We start from the raw sequence: 26,328 nt of genomic DNA on the forward strand, positions 1-26,328 counted from the left end.
GGCTGAGGGGGGATCTTATAGAGACTTACAAGATAATGAAGGGGCTAGATAGGATAGAGGTAGAGAGATTTTTTCCACTTAGAAAGGAAACCAGAACTAGAGGGCACAGCCTCAAAATAAGAGGGGGCAGTTTAGAACAGAGTTGAGGAGGAACTTCTTCCCTCAGAGGGTGGTGAACCTCTGGAATTCTCTGTCCATTGAAGTGGTGGAGGCTACCTCGTTGAATATATTTAAGTCATGGATAGATAGATTTCTGATAGACAAGGGAATTAAGGGTTATGGGGAGAAAGCGGGAAAGTGGAACTGATCCACTTCAGATCGGCCATGATCTTATTGAATGGCGAGGCAGGCTCGAAGGGCTAGATGGCCTACTCCTGCTCCTATTTCTTATGTTCTTGTATTCTTATTAGGGGGCTATAAACTACTCCCACAAGTAACCCCTTCATTTTCCTATTTCCTATTTCTACCCAATCTGATTCTGCATCTTGCTCTTTAGAGCCAAGGTTATCTCTCTCTAGCAATGTTATCCTTAATTAACATCACCACCCCACCACCTCTTCGTAGCTGTTTAGTCTTTTTTTGAAATCTCCAAAATCCTTCAGTATTCAGTTCCCAGCCTTGGTAGCCTGTCAACCATGCCTCTGCAATGAATGTGAGGTCATACATATTTATTTCCATCTGTGTTACGATTTCATCTATTCTTTTTGAACTTATGTTGTGCCTGTTCAGATACAAAGGCCTTTAACTTTGTCTTTTTGCCATTTTTTGCCTTACCTACTGGTGCATTTTTAATTGTATCTGCTCTGATCCTTCCTGTAAGACGTCTCACAACACCAAGTTAAAGTCCAAAAGGTTTATTTGGTAGCACAAGCCATTAGCTTTCGGAGTGCTGCTCCTTCATCAGATGGGTGGGATTTTGGTTCACAAACAGGGCATATAAAGACACAAACTCAATTTACAAAATAATGATTGGAATGCAAGTCTTTATAGGTAATCAAGTCTTAAAGGTACAGACAATGTGAGTGGAGAGAGGGTTAAGCACAGGTTAAAGAGATGTGCATTGTCTCCAGCCGGGACAGTTAGTGACATTTTGCAAGCCCAGGCAAGTCGTGGGGGTTACAGATAGTGTGACCTGATCCCAAGATCCCGGTTGAAGCCATCCTCATGTGTACAGAACTTGGCTATCAGTCTCTGCTCAACGACTGTGCATTGTCGTGTGTTGTGAAGGAAGACTTGGAGAAGGCTTACCCGAAGATTAGAGTTTGCATCCCCATGACTGCTGAAGAGAACAATCTTGCCTGGTGATTGTCAAGCAGAGTTCATTCATCCATTGTCTTGACATCTGCATGGTCTGCCAACGTACCATGCCACAGGACATTCTTTCCTGCAGCATATCAGGTAAACAACGCTGGCCGAGTTGCAAGTGTATGCATCGGGTACCTGGTGGATGATGTTCTCACGTGAGATGATGGCATCCATGTTGATGATCCGGTATATGTTGCAAAGGTTGCTGTGGCAGTGTTGTGTGGTGTTCTGGTTACTGGGTTTACCCCAGTCCAATGCTGGCATCTCCAAATCATGGCTGTCCCTTCCTGCCATACTCTGATAATCATTTTTCTATTTGCTATCCTGCTCCATTAACTTGCCATTTCCCCTTAATTTACCATGTTTCTCCTCACGTGATCCCTTCCCCCATTATTTAGTTTAAAGCCCTTTGTATTATCCTAGTTAGATGACTCACCAGAACACTCACCCGAACATACCTCAGGTGAACTGTCCCAAAAGTACATCTCCCATTTCTCCCAGTACTGGTGCTCGTGTTCCATGAATCATTTCGCCCATACCAGCCTCAGAGCCACACACTTAAGTTTCTAATCTTATTTACCCAATACCAATTTGCTCTTGGCTTAGGTAATAATTCAAAAAAGGTTTTGCTTTTTAATTTAGGCCATAACTGTTCATACTTCCTATGCAAAACCTCTTTCCTTGTACTATTTACATCACTGGTACCTGGATAAACCATGACAACTGGATCCTTCCCCCTTCCCACTGCAAGTTCTTCTCCAGCCCCAAGCAGATGTCCAGAACCCTGGCACTAAGCTGAGAACACAGGGGGCTAAACCCTTGCTTTCAGGTGCGGAGAACTTAGCTGAGAGCAAACTACAGTCGTCCATATTATTCCTTACTATCATTGCATTCCTATTTACTCTCCCCACTTGAATGGCTTTCTATAACTCAGTGCGATGGTCAATTCATTCATCCACACCGCAGACCCCAATCTCAGCCATTCAAACTGTAAGAACCTCAAACTTGTTGGACATTTTCAAGAAGTGTATCTCTTCCACTTTTGGGTCCCCATACCCCCTCACCCACAATGACATCCTTATGTCCCTGACCATGAACCAAATCAGAAGACTCTCGCCCAAGGATTACCTCCTGGAACAATATGTTCAGGTAATATTTCCTCCAGAACAGGGCGGCATAGTAGCACAGTGGGCCGGCACGGTAGCACAGTGGTTAGCACTGCTGCTTTACAGCTCCAGGAAAGGGGGTTCAATTCCCAGCTTGGATCACTATCTGTGCAGCTCAGCCTCCAGTTCTAGCCATATCTCCTCTAGCTGTGAACTCCTGCTGCAAATGTAATTGCCTTGGATCACACTGGCGTCCAATGTTCTCATATACCACAGCCTCAACATATCACCTATTCTGCCACCTTTATTGCATTTCAATTAATTAATTATTTTCTTATTTAATTTTTAGCTAAATTTCTGGCATTTTACTGATTCACCACCCTCAGAAATTAAATCCTTAGCTTGAAAGTTACATTATCACTTACATCAAGGGCTTTGGCAAGGCCTCTGACAAGGTACCGCATGGTAGGTTGTAGCATAAGGTTAAATCTCACAGGATCCAGGGTGAGGTTTATCTAAATGGATACAAAATTGGCTTCTTGATAGTAGCCAGAGGGTGATTATAGAAGGTTATTTTTCAAATTGAAGGCCTGTGACCAGCAGTGTGCCTCAAAGATCAGTGCTGTGTCCACTGTTATTTGTCATTTATATTAATGATTTGGATAAGAATATAGGAGGCATGGTTAGTAAGTTTACAGATGACACCAAGATTGGTGGTATAGTGGACAGTGAAGAAAGTTATCTCCAATTGCAACAGGATCTTGATCAATTGGGCCAGTGGCCTGACGAATGGCAGATGGAGTTTAATTTAGATAAATGCGAGGTGATGCATTTTGGTAAATTGAACCAGGGAGGGACTTACTCAGTTAATGGTAGAGCATTGTGGAAAATTACAGAACAAGAGATCATGGGGTACATGTTCATGGTTCCTTGAAAATGGAGTCACAGGTGGACAGAGTGATGAAGAAGGCATTCAGCATACTTGGTTTCATCAGTTAGAGCATTGAATACGGGAGCTGGGACGTTTTGTTGAAGTTGTATAAAACATTGGTAAGGCCACGCTTAGAATACTGTGTACATTTCTGGTCACCCTATTATAGAAAGGATATTATTAAACTAGAAAGAGTGCAGAAAATATTTACTAGAATGCTACCAGGACTTGATAGTTTGAGTTATAAGGACAGGCGGGATAGACTGGAACTTTTTTCTCTGGAGTGTAGAAGGCTGAGGGGTGACGTTATAGAGGTCTATAAAATACTGAGGGCACAGATCAGCTAGATAGTCAATATCTTTTCCCAGAGATAGCAGAATCTAAAACTAGAGGGCATAGGTTTAAGGTGAGAGAGGACAGATACATAAGTGTCCAGAGGGGCAATTTGTTCACACAGAGTGTCTAGAACAAGCTGCCAGAGTTAGTAGTAGAGCCAGGTACAATTTTGTCTTTTAAAAAACAGTTACATGGGTAAGACGGGTATAGAGGGATATGGGCCAAATGTGGACAATTGGGATTAGCTTAGGGGTTTGAAAAAAAGGGCGGCATGGGCAAGTTGGGCTGAAAGGCCTTTTCCCATGCTGTAAACCTCTATGACTCTATATTGTAGCTTATTAAATGCAAGAAAATCAAACATTCAAAATAACTTTGTTCATTAAAATAAACATTATATCAATGGCTTTAAAAGTAGATAGAAACTTCCCTTTTCATATAATACATGTTGTTATTACAGTCGTAAAGCACAAATTCCTGAGCAGAAAGTACAGTTCAAATGACATGCGAAGGCCAGGATTGATCATTGCACCAGCAGAATAAATAGAACATTTCTTTTCTCCAATAGGTGAGAAGAGGACCAGAGCACCTGAGGAGAATCCAGAGTTCTCAGATTGTACATATTGTCGAAGAAGTGTTGAGGTATGCTTCACAATCTCGGACTGATGGAAAAGTCATTATAATGTTTGTTGGTCAGGGGGAAGGGTGAAGTGATTGAAATGTAGACTGTTTTATCAAAACATTGAAGAATTAGGAAGTTGTTCTGACATCAATTCATGTTTTTCTTGGAAGCGATCCTTAACTCTGAGGCAGGGTGCAAAGGACAACTTTCACATTTAGGTCTCGAAAGTTGATGTTAATTAAAGAGCAGAGCAACAGGCACATCTCTTGAGACAGTAGGTCATCTGGGCTGGCAATCATCAAATAGGAGGAAGGAATGGGGATTATTTTAATTTTTTGCTTCCTCTGCAGTGTGTATAAATGTATCATCAGGTTCCATAGAATTCATTGCTATATGAATGCCTCAGGGTCAGTAAGAGTGACTGAGAAATAGTGCTGTCTCAGCACTTGCTCCAAACTGCACGTTGCACTGAGCCATTCATTTTAAGAACAATTTGGTTTATATTAACATTTTAAAACAATGAACAAGAATTCATCCAGTAACATTAATCAACTATTGAGAGTAATGGTCTTATTCTCCTTTCTGCAAGCGCTAACATAATTTGTCATTGTGTCGCAGTCAGCATGTTACATTACACCAATAGTTCAAAAAGTTAGACAGATACTTCCCTTTTTTCATATAATACATATTTCTATTCCAGTCGTAAAACACAAAAATCCTGACCAGAAAGTACAGTTCAAATGATATGTCAAGGCCAGGATTGATCATTGCGCCAGTAGAATAAATATTATAAATAGAACAGGGTGGCATAGTAGCACAGTGGGCCGGCACGGTAGCACAGTGGTTAGCACTGCTGCTTTACAGCTCCAGGGATCGGGGTTCAATTCTCAGCTTGGATCACTGTCTGTGTGGAGTTTGCACATTCTCCTCGTGTCTATGTGGGTTTCCACTGGGTGTTCCAGTTTCCTTCCACAGTCCAAAGATGTGTGGGTTAGGTTGATTGGCCAGCTAAAATTGCCCCTTGGTGTCTGAAATGCATAGGTTAGAGGGATTAGTGGGTACATATGTAGGGATATGGGAGTAGAGCCTGGGTGGGATTATGGTCAATGCAGACTTGATGGGCCCAATGCCCTCTTTCTGCACTGTAGGGTTTCTATGATTTCTTTTCTCCAGTACGTTAAGAGAAGACAGAATTATTGTATGGCTTGCATCTTTGGAGGTCTGTGGTCAACTAGGGAATATAGAATACTTACAGTGCAGAAGAAAGCCATTTGGGCTATCAAGTCTGTGCCGAGTGTCTGAAGAAGCACCTTACCCAGGCCAACATCCGCCCCCATACCATTCCCATGACTAATCCACCTAACCTACACATCTTTAGACATTAAGGGGCAAATTAGCACGGCCAATCCACCTAACCTGCACACCTATGGGCTGTGGGAGGAAATTGGAGCACCCGGAGGAAATCCACACAGACACAAGGAGAATGTGCACACTCCACACAATCATTCAATGTCCCTGGTGTCATGAGGCAGCAGTGCTAACCATTGTGCCACTGTGCCACCTGTGGTGAAGCAAGGGTGTTTGGTCGTGACCTCAATGTAGACTCACTGAGCGATCTAGCAATCTCTGGTGAAAATTTCACTATATGGTAGTTTTGTAACTTTTTTATTGAATATTCACAGCACGGAGTGGAGTGATGTCACCAAGCTATCCAAGGAGCCAATCACATTAAAGGATTTGCATAGACACAAGAAACAAAAGGCACTAAGATAAATTTACTTTCCAAAGTTTTTAGATAGAGAAAGTTACCAATTGGTACATACACACGGGGTAAAGCTAGGAGTTATAATATTCCAAAAAAACTTTCCTTAAAAATTATTTTATAAGCTTAGCTTAAAAATCTACAGTTCCTTATTTTTTTCAGGGCCAGTTCTGCTGTTCCTCAAATGTAATTAATCACATTATCATTAAAAATCCATTTCCACCCGATTGAATCGGCTGTAATATTTTTGGGATATCAAATGATGATGTAGGAGTAAAAATTTTAAGTTCTCAATGATTTGATGGTTGCTGGTTTTTGGGGGACTGGGTGTGGTTGGATAGGATGTGACTACAGCATAACTCATACTAGAGCGCTAACTGACAGATTACAACTGCAGGTTTTCCATGGTAGTCTGAACACAATTGTGCTCTTGAAGGTGGTGGTGGAGCAGAGGTAATGTCACTTGACTAATAATCCAGAGTATGCGGACTAATGCTTTGGGTACATGGATTCAAATCCCACCTCAGTAGCTGATAAAATTCAATTAATAAACCTGGAAAAATGCTAGTCTCAGTAATGGTGACCATGAAACTATTACTGCTTTGTTGTAAAAACCCACCTGTTTCACTAATGTCCTTTTTGAGAAGAAAACATGCCACCCTTACCTGGTCTAGCGGCATGGGACTCCAGGCCCACAGGAATGTGTTTGACTGTTAATCACCCTGTGAAATGACCTTCCAAGCAACTCAATTCAAGGGGTGGGCAAATGCTGACCTTGTCAGCACTCACATTGTGTGAAAGAATAATTCCTTTAAAACCTGCAGTTTCAGAGAACTAATGATGGCAAGTTCCAAAAGTTTGCGATCAACTAGTGACCTGGCCCAATTCTTCGGGCAAAGCCAGTATTTTTAATAATAGGATGCAGAAACCTAGAAATGCAATGCTTTATTAAATAGGAAAAACGACAAAACGTGATTGTGTATAGTTTATAATGCAGAAAACATTAACAAAAATATATATTGATTGGATATTTCAGCAGACAATGTTTCTTGTGTAAAGTTCATTTAATCATAGAATCCCTACAGTGCAGAAGGAGGCCATTCAGCCTACCGAGTCTACACCAACCACAATCCCAAACAGGCCCTATTCCACATTTTTGCCCTGCTAATCCCCCTGATACTGAGTCAATTTAGTGTAGCCAATCAACCTAACCCACACGGCTTTAGACTGTGGGAGGAAACTGGAGTACCTGGAGGAAAACGATACAGCCACAGGGTGAGCATGCAGACTCTGCACAGACAGTGATCCGAGGCCAGAATTGAACCTAGATTCCTGATACTGTGAGGCAGCAATGCTAACCGTGCCACCTCATGGCACTTATGATAGAGAGGTATATTTTTACTTCATGTTATTCATTTGCTTAAGCCATGTCATTCCTGCTATAGGACACAATGGGCTCATTCTAGAGGGATTTTCAAGGCCAGGAATTAATTAGATTTGGTTACATCTGCACTCATGTCAAGGAGCCTTTGTTATATTTTATGAGAACACTCCAATTGTTTATGTCTGTATTAAGAAGTTCTTTCTGCTTCAGGATATCTACAATTAATTAGAATAAACAGTGGATTTAAAAGCTCGCTATCTAATATTAATAGCTGACAGGTCTCTTGTTGGAATATTAATACAATTCATTACACTACATCCTAAAGTTGATGGACAAAACAATTGTTACTTCCCTCATTTTTTTGTATGTTTTTTTTCCCACTCTATTACAACAAGTACTAACTGTCAGAATGGCTGTCCATGTACAAGTGGAACTGTTCATTCACCGGAGGGAGAAATGCTTATAATAAAATGAAAGTTCATTAGTTGTCTAAGTTGGGAATTTAAGGTGTAGTTGGTTACTGTTTCAAAGTAGATTAATACTTTTAAAAGGCATGCTCCATTCATAAAAATGTCTTGCATACTTCTGTGACTGTTTTTGATCGTACTAACATTTTCCATAACTCTGCATGAAGGGAAGTTTGATCTTCCATGGATCTTAGCTTAAAGTTTCAGTGTTACCTGATTGGGAATTTTTATGTGGGTCCTGTTCAGAATAGCAAAGGTGCCCAAATGTATTTTTTCTGGCTAATGGAGTCAAGAATATGACCAACAAGAACCCTGATATCTTCTTCTTACAAAAAATAGCATGACTGAACATTATAGTTTATTTCTAAACTTAACATATTCAAACTTGGCCCTTTTCAAAATAATGGATAGCGAGCAAATCATGCAATAATTTGATCTCCACAGCAGCAACATTGTTAGATCTTTTTCATACACTTAGAAACAACTATTCACTTTCATAGTATCAGAAATATTAAACATCTAGAAGCACAATATCATAAGAGCATAAATTAGTCCCCCTCAGAGACTTGAGCACAAGTAGTCTATGCTGACAATCCACTGCAGTACCGAGAGAATGCTGCACTGTCAGAAATGTCATCCTTTGGATGAGATGTTAAACTGAGGTCCATTTGCTCTCTTAAGTGAGTGTAAAAATCTGATTACACTGTTTCAAAAAGAGCAGGGGGGTTAATTTCTGGCATTCTGATGGAAGATCATTGACCTGAAATGTTAAGTATGTTTTTCTCTCTTCCTAGACATTGCCTGCTGAGTAGTTGCAGTGTTTTCTGTTTGTATTTCACATTTTTAGTATTCATAGTATTTTCTTTTCTCAGAGTTATCCTCAGTGCTTTGTCAATATTTATCTCTCAATTATTTGTCACATTCCTGTCTGTGAGAACTTGCTTTATGCCAGTTGGCTATTGGGTTTCCTACATTACAACAGAGACTACATGTCACAAAGTATTTAATTGGCTGCAAAATCCTTGATGTTATAAAAGTTGCTATGTAAATGAAAGTGTTTCACTCACCAATATGGAAAAACTCATTTGACCTCATTGTCACTAATCTAACTCTTGCAGATGCATCCGTCCATGACAATAATGAGTCTCAGAGTACAGTACAGAAGAGGGCCTTCAGCCCATCGAGTATGCACTGACAAAACTATACTAAATCTACACTAATTCCACTTTCCAACACTTGGTCCATTGCCTTGAACGTTGTGACATTTTAACTGTTCATCCACATACTTTTCAAAGGCAGTGAGGTTTCCCGCCACTACTACCCTCCCCAGGCAGTGCATTCCAGCCTCCCATGGGTGAAAAAAAAGAATCCTCAATTCTCCTTTAAAACTCCTGCCCCTCACCTTAAAATTATGTCCTTTGTTATTGACTCTTCAGCTAAGGGGAACAGTTGCTTTCTGTCCACCCTATCCATACCCCTCACAATCTCATACATCTCAATCAGGTCCTTCCTCAGCCTTCTCTTCTCTAAAAAAAACAACCTGAGCCTATCCAGCCTCTCTTCATAGTCCAAATGCTCTATCCCAGGCGACATCCTGGTGAACTTCCTCTGCACTCCTTCCATTGCAATCACATCTTTCCTTTAGTGAGGTGACCAGAATCGCATATAGTACTCCAGCTGTGGCCTAACCAAAGTTTTGTCCAGCTCCTATATAACTTCCCTGCTCTTATAACCTATGCCACAGCTGATAATGCAAGTGTCCCTTATGTTTTTTTTTAAACCCCCCCCCCCCCCCCCCCCCCCATTAACCTGTCCTGCCGCCTTTAGGGATCTGTGAATAGGCAGTCCCATATCCCTCTGTTCCTCTGAGCTTTCTAGTGTACTGGCAAGAGTGACCACTACACAGTCCTTGTGGAGATCCCAATCTTTACATTGAGGATAACCTCCATGATATTGTGTAGCATTACTACTGTGTAAAATGGCATATATTTTGAACAGATCTAGCAACTTAATGGGTATCCATTAGAGTCATAGAATCATAGAGGTTTACAGCACGCAAACAGACTCTTTGGCCCAACTTGTCCATGCAGCCATTTTTTTAAAACCCCTAAGCTAATCCCAATTGCCACCATTTGGCTCATATCCCTCTTTACTCATTTTATCCATGTAACTGTCTAAATGCTTTTTAAAAGAGAAAATCGTACTCGCCTCTACTACTACCTCTGGTAGCTTCAGAAACTCACCACCCTCTGTGTGGAAAAAATTGTCCCTCTGGATAGTTTTGTACCTCTCCCCTCTTACCTTAAACCTATGCCCTCTAGTTTTAGACATCCCTACCTTTGGGAAAAGATATTGACTATCTAGCTGATCTGTGCCCCTCATTATTTTATAGACCTCTATAAGATTACCCCTCAGCCTTCTACGTTCCAGAGAAAAACATCCCAGTCTATCCAGCCTCTCCTTATAAATCAAACCATCAAGTCCCTTTAGCATCTTAGTAAATCTTTTCTGTACTCTTTCTAGTTTAATAATATCCTTTCTATAATAAGGTGACCAGAACCGTACACAGTGTTCCAAGTGTGGCCTTACCAATATCTTGTTCAACTTTAACAAGATGTGCCAACTCCTGAATTCAATGTTCTGACCAATGAAACCAAATATGCTGAATGCCTTCTTCATCACTCTATCCACTTGTGACTCCACTTTCAAGAAGCCATGAACATGTACCCCTAGATCTCTTTGTTATATAATTCTCCCCAATGCCTTACCATTAACAAAGTAAGTCCTGCCCTGGTTCAATCTACCAAAATGCAACACCTCACATTCATCTAAATTAAACTCCATTTGCCATTGGCCATCCCACTGGCCCAATTGATCAAGATCCCATTGCAATTGGAGATAACTTTCTTCACTATACATTACGCCACCAATCTTGGTGTCATCTGCAAACTTACTAACCATGCCTCCTATATTCTCATCCAAATCATTAATTTAAATGAGAAAAAACAGTGGAACCAGCACTGATTCCTGAGGCATATTGCTGGTCACAGGCCTCCAGTTTGAAAAACAATCCTCTACAACTACCTTTTGGCTTCTGTCAAGAAGCCAATTTTGCATCCATTTAGATACATCACCTAAGGATCCCGTGATATTTAATATTATGCAACAACCTACCATGCAGTATCTTGCCAAAGGCCTTGCTAAAATCCATTAGGCACTGTGGGCTATCAGCAGAATTGTATTCAACAACTTCATAGTCCAGCATATCCACTGGTCAACCATTACCATCAAGCCAAGGAATAAAACCTCATTCAGTACACAGTAGAGGAGGGCATGCCGGGAGCAGCATCAGCCATACCTCAAAATGAAGTGAAGCTACTTTGGATTCCAAGGAGTGGAAGAAGGATGCAACAAATAGAATTAAGTGATCCCACAACTAATACATCCGAGCTAAGCTTTGCAGTCCCTACACACTCAGTCATGAATGGTGGTGGAGAATTAAACAACTAACAGGAGAAGGAAGTGCCACAAATATCCCCATTCCCAACCATGAAGGCACTGAGCACACCAGTGCAAAAGGCTGAAGCATTTGCAACAATCTTCAGCCAGAAGTGTTGAATAGATGATCTACCTTGGTCTTCTTTTGAAGTCCCTAGTAAATGCCAGCCTTCAGCCAATTTGAATCACTCCAGCTGACACTAAGAAATAACTGAAGTCACTGGATTATGTCAATGCTATGGGCCCTGACAACATTGACACCAATAGTATGGAAGCCTTAGTAGAGAACTAGCCATGCCCTCTTGTCAAGCTGTTCGTTTGCAGCTATATACTGACATTGGCCGAGCAGTGTGGTAAGTTCCCCAGGAATGTTATGTCCTCAAAACTCAGAGCAAACCCAACCTGGCCAAACAACAATTCATCAGTTTCCTCTCAATCATCAGCAAGTTGATGGAAGGGGTAATTAACAATGGTCAGAGAACTGGATCCATGGCTTGGTAAAATTCATCGGCATGGGTAGGTATTAGAATCTTAGGCAAATAAAGTTAATATAATTTGGGAAAGGTAACTGTGTGCTAAACTTATTAAACTTTTAATAAAATTGGTTTGAACCTCAGACTGAGTCTTGTCCTTCTGTTCATCTAACAAAGCAGGGCACCTGGGTAAATGAGTTTTAGTGCAAACTGGCCGAGTGTTTAATTTCCATCGCATTACCATTGCTGAAACATGCCATTATCATCTTAGGATTACCTTTGATTAGAATCTGAAGTGGACTAGTCAGATAAATACTGTGGCTACAAGAACGTGAACTCCTTTTTAACATTTATTTGTTCATAGGATGTGAGCATGGGTGGCCAGGCTAGCTGATTCAAGTTTGCTGATGACACTATCGTAGTGTGATGGACCTCAAACAAAGACAAGACCGAATACAGGAACAAGATAGAGAATCTGATGAACTGGAGCGATGGCAATAATCTCTCCCTCACTGTCAATAAAACAAAGGAGATTGTCATTGACTTCAGGAAGCATAGTGGAGAACTTATCCCAGTCTGCATCAATGGCAATGAAGTACAAATGGTCAAGAGTTTCAAGTTCAGATCACTAACAACCTGACCTGGTTCCCCCCATCTTGATACTATAGTTAAGTCCACCAACGCCTCTACTTTCTCAGGAGGCTAAAGAAATGCAGTATGTCAGCTACAAATCTCACCAACTTTTGCAGATGCACCATAACAAGCATTCTTTCTAGTTGTATCTCAGCTTGGTATGAATCCTGCTCTGCCCAAGACCACAAGAAACCAGAAAAGGTCATGAATGTAGCCTGATCCATCGCTCAAACCTGCCTCCCACTGTCTACAGTGCTGGCAAAGCAGCCAGCATAATTAAGGACCCCACACATCCTGTGTATACTCTCTTCCACCTTCTTCTGTAGGGAAAAAGATACAAAAGTCTGAAGTCTCATACCAACCAACTCAAGAACAGGTTCCCTCTTACTGCTGTCACACTTTTGAGTGGACCTACCTTATATTAAGTTGATCTTTCTCAACATCCGAGCTATGACTGTAACATTACGTTCTGCACCCTCTCCTTTCCTTCTCCATACACAGTATGCTTTGACTGTATAGCGCGCAAGAAGAAAATACCTTTTACTGTTTACTACTACATGTGACAATAATAAATCAAATCAAATCAAATCAAAAAGTAGCTATTGTCCATCCCGAACTGACTTTGAGAAGGTGTTGGTGAGCTGACATCTTGAACTGCTGAAGTCCATGTGTCGTAGGTACACCTACAGTGCTGTTAGGGGTGAATATTTAAGGTGGTGGATGGGGTGTCAATTATTGGGCTGCTTTGTCTGCATAGTGTTGAACTTCTTGAGTTTTACTGGAGCTGCACTCATCCAGGCAAGTGTAGAGTATTCCACCACACTCCCTACTTGTGGCTTTGTAGATGGTGGACTGTGGCTAACTGTCTGACTTCCCCTTCCTGACACCGGGACATCTCAGAGGCAGTGGGTTGAAGAGGGTGTCATGGAAATGTCTCAGAAACCTGGAAGCCAGCCAGGGAAATCAAGATCCAGGGCCTCTAGAGGACGCCCATCAAGTGCGTTACAGGCAACAAGGCGAGGCAGGCAACTGGCCTCCTCCAACTCCGATGTACTTTCTGGGGAGTCATTGAGACGTTGTGGTTGGCCATGTAAGGTTAGGAAGTTGTAGTTGCCCTGAAATAGCACAGATAAAGAGCTACGTAGTTAAATAGATTTTTAAGTACCTTAATGTTTTCTGTTCACACGTTTTTACATTAGAACTTATTGTGTAAACACCTTAATTGTCATCATTAAATGTTTTTTCACCAACCACCTGTGACTAATTTGTCTCAGTTTTATCTTGAACAGGAATCCTCTTCCATTGATGATCCCTGGAGAGAATCTTCGTGTTGATGTCAGTTGGGGAGGCCCCTCAATGCTGTGTCACTGAGAATATGAAGCCATTGGTTCCCCAGAATCCACGAATGATTCCCTCCCCTCTCCCACATCACCCGCCCCAGGGCCCTGTATGGGGGCTTCAGATCCCTTACCCACGACACAGACATGGGCCCAGTTGCCAGCATGCATACGGGATTCAGGTAAGAGTCAGACTAATTTACACCAGGGCATCATCATAATGGTGCTTAGCGAATTGTCACTACCCTCCTGCCTGCCAAAGAGACTCGCTAACACAGTGTACCCAGCTCCATCACTCTAGTGTAACAATATTGCAGGAGATAGAAGGACTTTGTGTGGGAGGAGGGGAAATGAAAACCATGTGCACAGACACAGGTCCCTACAAAGAACAAAGAACGACACAGCACAGGGAAAAGGCCCTTCAGCCCTACAAGCCCACGCTGCCATTTTAACATTCAGTGAGTGCCTCATTCCAATCCTCCTTCGACCTATGACCTTTGTCTACGTCTCTTGGATTCCACAGTAAAGGTGTGCAAATTTAGAGAATTATGCCCAGATTGAGGGAGGTCTAATTTAGGGACAATTTGTTAACACCAATCAGCCTAAAAGCACGGTTTTGGGGTGTGGGAGGAAACCGGAGCACCCGGAGAAAACCCACGCAAGCACAGGGAGAATGTGCAAATTCTCACAGCCACCAGCCCAAGTCCATGTATCTGCACAGCAAACAGTGATAGTCACTGAGCTGTCGTGTTGCCCGTCAGTTGGTCCAGTTTAAGCGTGCACTAACGACGTGAAGCACTCGGCAACTCTCGAAGCAACGTCCCTAGTTAGTGATGCGTCTGGCGATCCCTCGCTGCCCTCGTGTTCCTCACTCTAGCTGCCAGCCCTCCAGTGCCTGGTTGGTATTGCTCAGCATGCTCTTCCTCCTCTTCTTCCTTCTCCTGCTGGGCGGCCTCCTCCCAGCGACAGCCGGCTGGCTGGCCTCCTCCTTCTCATCCTAAAGATCTCCTGTCTGTTGTGCCAGGTTGTGAAGGGCATAGCACAGCACCACAATGCAGGAAGAGATCAGGGGGTTGTATTGTAGGACCTTGTCAGAGCAATCCAGGAACCGCATTTTCAGAAGCCCTATGCACCGCTCCACTATCATGCGGATGGCAACATGGACCTCATTATTGTGGGCCTCCATCTCAGTCACAGGCCTCTGTACGGATATCATCGGCCATGCCCAAAGTGGATAACCCACATCATCCATGAGCCACCTCCACAGCCTGGGCTCCTCCTTAAAGGTCTCTGGCATATCTGAACTCCTGAGAATGAAGTTGTCATGCATGCTGCTAGGGTGTCTCATGCAGGCATGCATAATGTTCATATTGTGGTCACAAACCAGTTGGACATTCAGGGAGTGGAACCCCTTTCTGTTGACGAACTTTGTGGATTTTGCAGTGGGGCCTGGAGGGCGATGTGAATGCAGTCAATTGCCCCCCCAGTACATTAGGCATCCCTGCAATGGCCATGAACCCTGCAGCTCAGGCTCCCTGCTGGACCTAGTCCAGTTAAATTTGACATACTGCCCTGTCCGGGAAGTACAGGGCTTCTGTAACTTGCTTGACACAGGTGTGCACAGCTGACTGGGAAATGCCACATATATCCCTGCCAGGGGTCTGGAAGGAAGCAGTCGCATAAAGGTTCAGAGCAGCCATCAATTTGACAGTCAGTGAGAGTGGATGCCACCCACACACCCCCCCCCCGACCCTCCTTAAACTGCTAGGTTCCGCAACAGGTGGCACAGGTCTCCTTTCGGAGGCAGAGCCATCAGTGGCACACGTCTGCCTCTGGGTAAATGGTGGCTACCTCCTGTTTCTGGTGGCTGCCTCTCTCTACTCCTGCAAGTGGTAAGGCCTGGACGTCCCTGTGCCCACAATTCTTCATCCTGCTCTTCCTCCTCAGCTCCAGCAGCAACCAAAAGAGGAAGATTAATCGGTTGCATCGCAAAAACCATCTTGTCACTCTGGAGGAGTGAGTTTTGGAGAAGGAGAGAAACACATGTAGAGGTTAAGGAATGCTCTTGTCCCTATCGCAGTGACACAGACTGCCCGTACTGCCCATGCATGCCCCCCCAGCGTAACAGACACCCCAATCCTCACTCACATGCCCCCCAGAATCACAGCTCCCACTCTGAGTCTGCAGCAGTGCAATTTCCAAGGGCTTTGTGCACATCCTTCAGCTGGAAGAGTGCTGAGTGAACTAGGACCCAGCATCATCCACAAGACCCAAGGTCAATGCTGAGATCCGGGTCTGTACTGCAAATCAGACATTAGAGATTTTGCTGAGCAACAGCCTCCCCCTCCCAACTAATAAAACAAAATGGAACAAAAGGACCCCCATAAGCAGCACAGAGCCGCCGAACACTTGGCACTTAACTCTTCACTCAACCTCACTGATCGAAGTCTGAATCGGACTTTTACGGAGCATCTCTGCTTCAGGCCGATTCCGGTTGGGTGAACGCAGTGTTAAAGGGGAACCTGCCGGTAAAGTTGGGCATGCAGCCAGTTAAGTGGATTGAAATACATACAAATACATTTAAATGGCCGTCGCGCCCATTTTGTGTGGGTTCCCAATTGTGATGGTAAAATCGCCCCCAGTGGGTTTTTAAAACCCATTTTCAGCTCGATATTGGTGCTGGAGTCACAGCCACATTATGCTACGAGGGATGAAAAATCACAGACACCATCTATATGCTACATTATTAAAGCATCTCTTGACTCAGAAAAAATGTAAGTATACAACTGAACAGGAATATAAAGTCCAGCCCCCAGATCCAGTTCACTAAATCGTCATTGGAAGTGGAAGCCCTGGACAATCTTCTTCCTAATTTCTCATGCACTGAAATTGAATGTAGGGCTCAGGGCAACACTATAGCCGAGATCAGCCAGTTTATCACACAACAGCAAATTAAACTGAGGTCTTCCTAATATGTGCAGAACTTTGTGGTGATGGTATTTTAAAAAGAGACATCAAATGCATTGTAAGATAAGCATTCTCATTGAATATATTTCCTCTGAAATCGCCCTTTATTCAGATAAGGGATAGAAATAATTCAATTTCTGCTTAGTTAGACATTTATTTAATGCATGGATTTTGATCATAAATGTGAGCTTTCAAGTAATGGTGAATATGTATGACTCTGCTACCCCTGAAGCCAGGATGGGAGCAACCACTAAACAGGAATGGACTGTAAAGGAGTCCTGAAGTTTACATAACCTTGTGTCCTTTAACTTACTTGTGTTAGACATAGATTTCAAAGTTATAACAATAAATCTCTCAAATCTGGCCCGTTTTTACTTTAAACTCCCTTTGCTGCTGTTCCAGCCTGTCTCCATTGCCACCAAGCAGCTTGTGTCTGGTGCCTTGATGATTGACTGTGTGGACTTCGGCCAAAAACAAAATTCATAATAGATCTTAAAACATCTTGCCAAGGACTGTGAATAAGAATACTTACTGCACAAAATTCTGAAAGAGGCTGCAGCATATATATGAAGGATAAGTGCAGAAATTCGAAAAGGAAAAGTAGCTAAATATTTTTGTATTGAAAGTCTCAGAATTAAGATTTCTCTTAATTTTCAGCCAAAAGAAATTAGAATTAATTTTAATGTCATTTTCATCTATCTGTGTTGAATTGAGAAATATTCCCTTTGAAACAAAGAATGCCCACTTCCATCTCCACATTATCATGCACTTTTAAAGTTTATTTATTGTTGTCACAAGTAGGCTTATATTAACACTGTAATGAAGTTACTGTGTAAATCCCTTAGTTGCAATGCTCTTGCGCCTCTTCAAGTACACTGAGAGGGAATTTAGCATGGCCAATGCATCTAACCAGCATGTCTTTTAGGCTGTGGAAGGAAATCTAAGGTCCCAGAGGAAATCCATGCAGGCATGGGGAGAACGTGCAGACTCTGCACAGACAGTGACCCAAACTGGGTATCGAACCCCTGACCCTGGTGCTGTGAGGCAGCACTGCAAACCACTGTGCCACTGTGCTTCTATTCCCTAACTCACATACTATGCTGATGAAATGATCACCTCAGCTTTAGTCAAGATTCTATTAAGAACAAGCTGCACTCCCCATAAATTTAAGCTCATCCAGAATCTTCTGCATATATCGTATCTTCAGCAAGCCTTGCTTGTCCATTCACCTCACTGATCTGCATCACACTCAGTGCTTCATCACCTCAGATGTAAAATTATCCCTCTTGTCTTTAATCTCTTGATAGGCCCACACCCGCTCCTCTGAATTGTCCATTCTCTTTCTCCAACTTCTTGCGCGTACCTTCCTCCATATATTCATCCACTAGCAATCATGTCTTCAGCCGCTAGACTCCACGTCCAGAATTTCTTCTTTAAACTATTCTGCTCATCATCTTCTTCTCATTCTTTTACATCCTTCTTAAAAAGCCTCTATTTGACCACATTTTTGGTTATGTGTCTTAATATTTCCTTCCTTGGTTTTCCTTTTCCTTGTGTATTTGAAAAGATCTTGGGATACCTTTCTATGCTAAATGCAGTAAAATAAGACATTGCTAAGGCTGTAATGATGATTGGGTGGTATTATGTACTGCAACATAGTAATGATGTAATATGAGTACAGTTAGTTTTGATCAAGACTGCACCCCTATTAGAAGCAGAGGCTAGACGCTTACAGCTAAGGAGGTAAACTGTTGAAAGGATTCTTAAGTCCAATCATTTTTGCATATCTTGATGTGACCAGTTATAATTATGATAGTAGATGGTCACCTATTCCTGAGTTATTAATTTTTTATTCACTCCTGGTACCTGAGTGTCATTGGCTAGGCCAGCAATTATTACCCATTCCTGACGGTGTTGCTGTAGATCTGGAATTCCATGTAGGCCAGACCAGGTAAGGATGACAGATTTCTTTCCCTAAAGGAAATTAGTAAACCAGGTGGGTTTTTATGACAACCGACAATGATTTCATGGTCATGATTAGACCAGACTTTTATTGAATTTAAATTTCACCATCTACCATGGTGGGGTTCAAACCAGCCCCCCAGAGAATTACCGCAAGTTTCTGGATTATTAGTCCAGTGACAATACCACTATACAACTGCATCCCCTATAAGATTACGGCCTGGATTTTCCAGAGGTGGGGCCATTGGGGCTGATGGCAATTTGAAAGCGTCTACTGTCTGATACAAACTGCAACTTCCGAATGTTGCATATATATGTTCGTCTGAAGTTGCAGCCTGTCATTCAGGATTCTGCCACAGGCGGTGCTGCAGATTTATCCCGGCACCAGCAACCATTGAAGCCTCCAGCTCCTACACGGCTGTTAGGAATCCCATTAAAAGTTAACACCATGTTCAATCAGCTGTAATTGGATTTTTAATGGTGATATGAGTTTTAAAGTAATAAGTACATTATTAAATATCTTCATTGTGATTAGTTTTTTTTAATAAAAATATACTTTTCCAATAGTAGCTTTTTCAGAATACCCCAGCTTTTAACTTCACCCATGTACATGCCCCAATCTTTAATTTGCTTGATGTAAACAATTTTTTAAATGATTGTATTTTTCTGCTTTCTCTTTCCTGTTTGGGTGTTGGTGACAATCCTTTATTGTGATTGAATGCTTGGACAGCCTGATGACTCCAGCTCCACTCTAGGAATGGCCAGTAAAGAAACACAATCAGTTCCAGGACAACTGCACGGTGAGTGAGGAAAACTCTCAGAATTGCAGCTCACTGCATCCCTTTAAGGTCAGTGGCAAATACCCTTGTGTTGTGATGGACTTCAAACTCCAGGTGATTATGGACAATGCAGAGAATTAAAGTTTATTTATTTGTCCCAAGTAAGGTTTACATTAACGCTGCAATGAAATTACTGTGAAAATGCCCTAGTTGCCATATTCCAGCATCTGTTCGGGTACACTGAGGGAGAATTTATTATGGTCAATGCACCTAACCAGCATGTCTTTCGGACTGTGGGAGGAAACAGAGCACTTGGAGAAACAGGTATGGGGAGAAAGTGCAAATGCCACACAGTCAGTGACCCCAGCCAGGAATCGAACCTGGGTCCCTGGCACCGTGAGGCAGCAGTGCTAACTATTGTGCCACCATGCTGCTTGGACAGACTTGGAAAGGGAGACTTTAATATGGGAAAATAAGGAGAAACCTTTAATAACACGCGTACTCGGAATGCTGTGGAAGCTGGGTTATTGCATTTATCCAAAGCAGTGCGAGACAGATTTCTGACAGACAAGGAAGTCAAAGGTTATGGGAGGGCAGACAACAAAGTGATTTTATTGAAAGGCAGAGCAAGATCGAAGGTCCGAATGGACTATTCCTGCTCTTAAATCCTATCTTGCTACTGTACAAATGTGAATGCACGACCAAATATAATCAAGATGCTTTCTATTTGAAATGAATCTTGCCATCGCATTTTTCTGCAGGATACTACCCAGGAATTTCTTGGGGTTTCTCCAAATCAGCTACCATAAATTTGATGCTTGCTCAATCCTTATCATCAGGGCTGTGGAGAGTGAGTCAAAAATTGAAGGCTGGAATCAAGTTCCTCAGAGAAGATATTGGGTCAGGCTGTCTGATTGTGGGATTTTGGTGATGCTAGATCCAGTGGGTAAGGGGAAGACTTGAGAAGTGGAGAGACTCGGGAAACCTGGGCAGCCAGAGCTAAACTTGAAAAAGTGGATAATTTTAAAGCCCACAGCATGCTATAATATTTAAATATTCACTCAGCCTGACTCAATATCTTCCCTAAGGAACTTCATCCCGGCCTCCAATTTTTGACTCACTCTCCACAACCCTGATGATAAGGATTGAACTTGCATCAAATTTATGGTAGCTGATTTGGAGAAACCCCAAAAAATTCTTGCAGAAAAATGCACTGGTAAGATTCATTTTCAAATAGAAAGCATCTTGATTATATTTGGCTGTGCATGTACATTGATACATAGGGTTTGAGAGCAGGAGCAGTCCATTCGGACCTTCGATCTTGCTCTGTCACTTAATAAGATCATTGCTGATTTGTAGTCTCAACTCCACTTTGTTGTCTGCCCTCCCATAACCTTTGACTGATGGATGATCAGACCCAGGCCCAATCCTGTTCCCATCCCACCTCCTTGAAATCAGAAGTCAGTGAGTTAGAGGTAAAATGGAGTCAGGATTTAGATTTATCTCTTGCAATGCAAACAGATCCATCTCATTTACTTCACTTTATCACTCATCACTTTTGTTCTGGAATAAAGAACAGTACAGCACAGGAACAGGCCCTTCGGCTCTCCAGAACTGTGTCGATCACATTTATCTATCTAAACCAATCGCTTATATTCTACAATTGTTCATAGGCCTATCAAGTTAAGTCTTAAATGTGGCTAACGTAACTGCATCAACCACCTCACTTGGCAGTGCATTCCAGGTCCCATCACCTTCTGTGTTAAAAAACTTCCCCGCACATCCCCACTGAAACTGCCCCCCCACCCCACCGCCCCCCCCCCCCCCCCCCCCCCCCCCCCAACCACTCCGCCCCACCCCACCTTTATCTTGATCTTGTGCTCCCTTGTAATTTTCATTTCTGCCCTGGGAGAAAGCTTCCAACTGTTCACCCGATTTATACCTCTCATAATTATATAAACCTCTATCAGGTTGCCATAATTTTATAAATCTCTATCAGGTCACCCCTCAGCCTCTGTCTTTCCAGGGAGAACAATCCCAGTTTATTTAATCTCTATATTCTGTTCTGTTTTGCTTTGCTGCTTTTCGGTATTTTCTGTCAAATTCATCCATTGTATATTGCCTAATTGACTCTGCCTTCCATCATTCCTGTTTCACATCATCTGTTTCCACGCACAAATCCATCAGAGAGTCTTTCCACCATTGTCCAAAATTTCCTCCTATCCTGTTTCCTTGTTTAGAGCCTCTTCCCTTCCAATTCAGATCTACTTTTCTCCTCCATTCTCCTGCCTTAATATTCCTCCCTTTTACCATCTTCTTTCCCAACTCTTGGTAATAGCATTGTGAAGCATCTTGCACCTGCAATATGTATTGAGTTTTCTCCCTAAACTCTTCTACTTTGTTCCATCTTTTATCACTTTCCAAACCTTCATTCTGTTCTTATTTCTATAAGGTAGAAGATTAAGAGGTAACTTGATCAAAACATTTAAGATCCTGAGTGATGTTGATCAGCCAAATGTGGAGAGGATGTTTCCTCTTGTTGGAGAATATAGAACTATGGGTCACTGTTTAAAAATAAGGGGTCACTTATTTAAGACAGAGATGAGGAGAATTTTTTTTTCCCTAAGGATCATGAGTCTTTAGAACTAACTTCCTTAAAAGGCAGTGGATGCAGAATCATAGAATCCCTACAGTACGGAAGGAGGCTATTTGGCCCATTGAGCCTGTACCAACAACAATCACACCCAGGCCCTATTCCCAAAACCCCACACCTTTACCCTGCTAATCCCTGACACTAGGGTCAATTTAGCATGGCCAATCAACCTAACGGACACAACTTTGGACTGTGCGAGGAAACCGGAGCACCTGGAGGAAACGCACACAGATACGGGGAGAAAGTGCAAACTCCACACAGACAGTCACCCAAGACCGAGATTGAACCCAAGTCCCTGATGCTGTGAGGCAGCAGTGCTAACCACTGTACCACCCGAATCTTTGAATGTTTTTAAGGCAGAGCTAGATAGATTCTTGATTAACATGGGGGTGAAAGATTATTGGAGGTATACAGGAATATGGGGTTTAGGTTACAATCAAATCAACCATGATCTTATTGAATTGCATAGCAGTTAGGCTTGAGGGATTAAGAGGCCTACTCCTGGTCCTAATTTGTATGTTTGTTCATAATTAGAACATCTGTTATTTGTGAAACCACCCAATATATTTCACTATATTAAATTCATCCTGCAAAGATGGGAAGAGGTAAAGGAAGAAGGAATTTCAAGGCAAGGATGAGATTTGGAATGGTTGTGTTGATGGACTGATAGGTAAAAGTTTCTAGTGCAAAATCAAGTGTAAACTGCTGATGTTCTGTCTTTCTGTCTTCTTTCTAATTTATAAATGCTTGTTTCAGAATGCAATTTCATTGTCAATGCCACAAGATTGCTGAACCAGTTCAGCACATGAAACAAGTCCGGGAGGAATTTTAGTCAAGTGACTGTAGAGTAGACAAGACACAAATGGGCAATTTAGCATGGCCAATCCACATCTTTGGACTTAGATCCTGCTACTAAATGATGTAGTCGAGGCAAATTATTCAATGTGAAGTTAGAGTGGTCCATGGGGGACAAAAGAAAAGAAGGATTTGGTGCTTTTATAAGATGGAGTATAGTGAGTAGGAAGGCCATGTAGAGCATAATCACCAGCTTAGACCTCTAGAGCCACATGGCTTGTGGCTGTGCTGTAAATTCAATGTGGTTCTGTGGAATACAAATGTGAGTTGTTGTTCTTCTTTAGCCAGTGATTCCTGATCATAAGCTTTTTCTCAACTTAAACCAGAGGAGCATATGTTTTGCAGATTCTCACTGTGTCAAAATCAGTCAAGATGCAACTTCCATCTGTAAAAACCATGATATGTAATGCATTGTCATTGTTCAACAGAGAAGAAAAGCTGTTTTAAACAGGATGTAAGTGGGATAAATTGAAGCTTTAAACTGCAATAACAAGAAGCTTTAAAGTAAATCAGGCACTGTGAAGTAATTGCACAATACCTTGGAAAGGAACCAAGTTCAGTGGCTCCTAAGCATATTCTCCATTGGTAAATGCAGCAGCCACCTTTCCAACGAACAATTACAATATTCCCCTGACAGCTCAAAGCAATAGACTTAAAACAAGGTTCTCTTCTGATAAGCAACTTATGGAAAAATACAGAGTGATTAATGTTTCTTTCAAAAAATCCATTGTTATTGTTCAAAACAGTGTAAAATATCAGAATTTAGGCCTATCTATATATTTATAAAAATGGCACATCAAATTTGTGTGTTTTTCTCTTTTGCAGTTTTGGTGTCACACTTGTTTACATGTAAGTAAATGTCTGTGTCTGTCCTGTATTCATTGGCTACACTACATATTCATGAGGAATTCACTTTCTCAAGGGCAATTAAGCATGGACAATAAATGTTGGCTTAGCCAGCGACAACCACAACATGTGAAGGAATAAATAAGAAGAAACATAGCACAATTAGACAAGTTAGAAAATTCCAATCAACAAATAGGAAAATCAGGAGTTCTCTTTTGGAGAGAGGAGTTCTGTCTCTGGGAATGAAGTTCAGAAAACGAGAAACCAGAAGTGGACCATTAGTGATACCACCTAAGAACTGTGAACCAATCAAGAGAATCAAGATAGTTTTTGAAAACTCTGTTCAATCACCGTGGCTGGGTTTTTCTGGCTGCCCCCTCGGCAGGTTTTCTGGTTGTTTGTCATTGGCTACTGGCAGGATCCTCCAGTCAATGCCAATGACCATATGCATTGTTCACTGGCTGTGCTGCTGGGTAACCCATCACAGGGGCTCACCATTGGCAGGACCAGGAGATCCTGTCACTGGGAAAGACTGGAAAATCCCTTATCCTGTCAAACTACATTTTCAAGGAGTTAATTAGTCTTGTCTGTAAGGTAGCATTTTCAGTTTGAAAAATCTCTGCAATAATCATTTTCTTTAAATGCCTGTATCCTGCAGCTACATGAGAAGCCTGACACCCCCACCCCCCAAATTCTTCTCATCAATGCCTTAAATTTGAAACCCCTTATTTTTAAACTGTGTTCCGTAGTTCAAGTCTCTCTGACAAGGCGAAACATCATTTCAGCATCCAGCAACTTATATGTTTCAATAAGGTCACCACACATTCTTTGAAATTCCAATGGATACAGGCCTAAATTGACCAAACTTTTCCTGTAAGATAACCCTTCCATCACAGGATCAGTCATGAACAATTTTAGCATTGCAAAGACATTTTACCAAAAAGTCTTTTAAAGTACAGTGAGTTCTGCTCTACAGATTTTTGGTGAATAGTTATCAAAGGGTAAAAAAAGTTTTTTTTGGGAGTCTTACTGTAAAGAAAAATGCTGAATAAGAAGGCAATAAATAGATGCTCTCTGTCACGCAGAGAGCTTGTATGTAATCTCGCTATTTATTTATCTAACTGACAGCATTCCATTAGGAAAACGTTGGGCGGGATTTTCCAGCCATGCTCACCCCAAGTATGGAAAATCCCTCCCAAAGTCAACAGACCTTTGCATGGCTGTGTCCCACCGGTACGATTCCCATGGTGGGTGGGTCAGGAAAACTCCGCCCATTATTTATTTTCCAGAAACCAATCACAATCACTTCATTGTAACTGGGACGTACATGTCTTGCAAGCAACTTCCCAAATTCTTTCACAGAATCTATCTAGCACCTTTCCATATCATATCATGGCATCTTTGTCTCATTCTGATCAATGTCATTAGAGATCTATTGTTATGTTGGTCTTCAGTTTTCAATTTATGATATTAGATTGTAGCTTCTGATCTTAAGCTTCAAGTTTCAACTCAATTTCACTGATTCAAATTCCAAAATGAAAGATTCAAAGGTAACTGAACCCAAATCCACTATTATACTTCTATGTTGGAAAAAGTTATCATTTTAAACTTTCCTTAAAAGACAGTTTTATTCTTTCATTCTTTCATCAACATTACAGAAAATGATAGCCCGGAAATGTATGTATGTTTATGGTGTCTTTCTGTACCTGGTCTTGTTGGATCACGCTTCGCAATAGAAATAACAACAATGCCAATTGTTATTTAGATGGTCATCTGCTGCCCTTATACAGTCTGGCCTACATATGACATCAGACTCACAGCAACATGTATGACTTAACTGCCCTCTGAAATAGTCCAACAAGTCATTCAGTTGTACACAATTTCTACAGAAAATTGAATAGAAATAAAACCAGGCAGGCCAGCTGACATTGACCTAGACACTGGAAAAAACGAGGGCACATCCTGTTGAGTCAACCTTGCAAAGCATTCCTTTCTAACTTCTGGGGGTTTGTGCCAAAATTGGGAGAGCTGCCCCACATGCTAGTCAAGCAAAGCCTAACTTGATCATACTCACCAAATCATACACCACCATCACCACCATGTACCATGGTATGTCATGTACCAGCAGCAGTATAGCCTACTAGAAGTGGCGACATAATGGAATACAACTAACAGGGAGGAACACCGGGGGTTGTCAACATCTGGGACAATGAAATTTTATAGCATCAGGTCAAATATTGACAAGGAAACCACCTCTCCTTCGGCTGATGAATCACTTGAAAGAAACATTGAGGGTAGCAAGGACACAGAATATACTCTGCCTGTGAACTTCAATGTTCATCACCAAGTGTGCCTTGGCAACACCATTATTGACTAAACTGACCAATCCTGAAGGATATGTCGGCCAATCTTGGC

Source organism: Carcharhinus amblyrhynchos, chromosome 8 (assembly GCF_965287045.1).
Source record: "Carcharhinus amblyrhynchos chromosome 8, sCarAmb.v2.hapA, whole genome shotgun sequence".
NCBI lineage: Eukaryota > Metazoa > Chordata > Chondrichthyes > Carcharhiniformes > Carcharhinidae > Carcharhinus > Carcharhinus amblyrhynchos.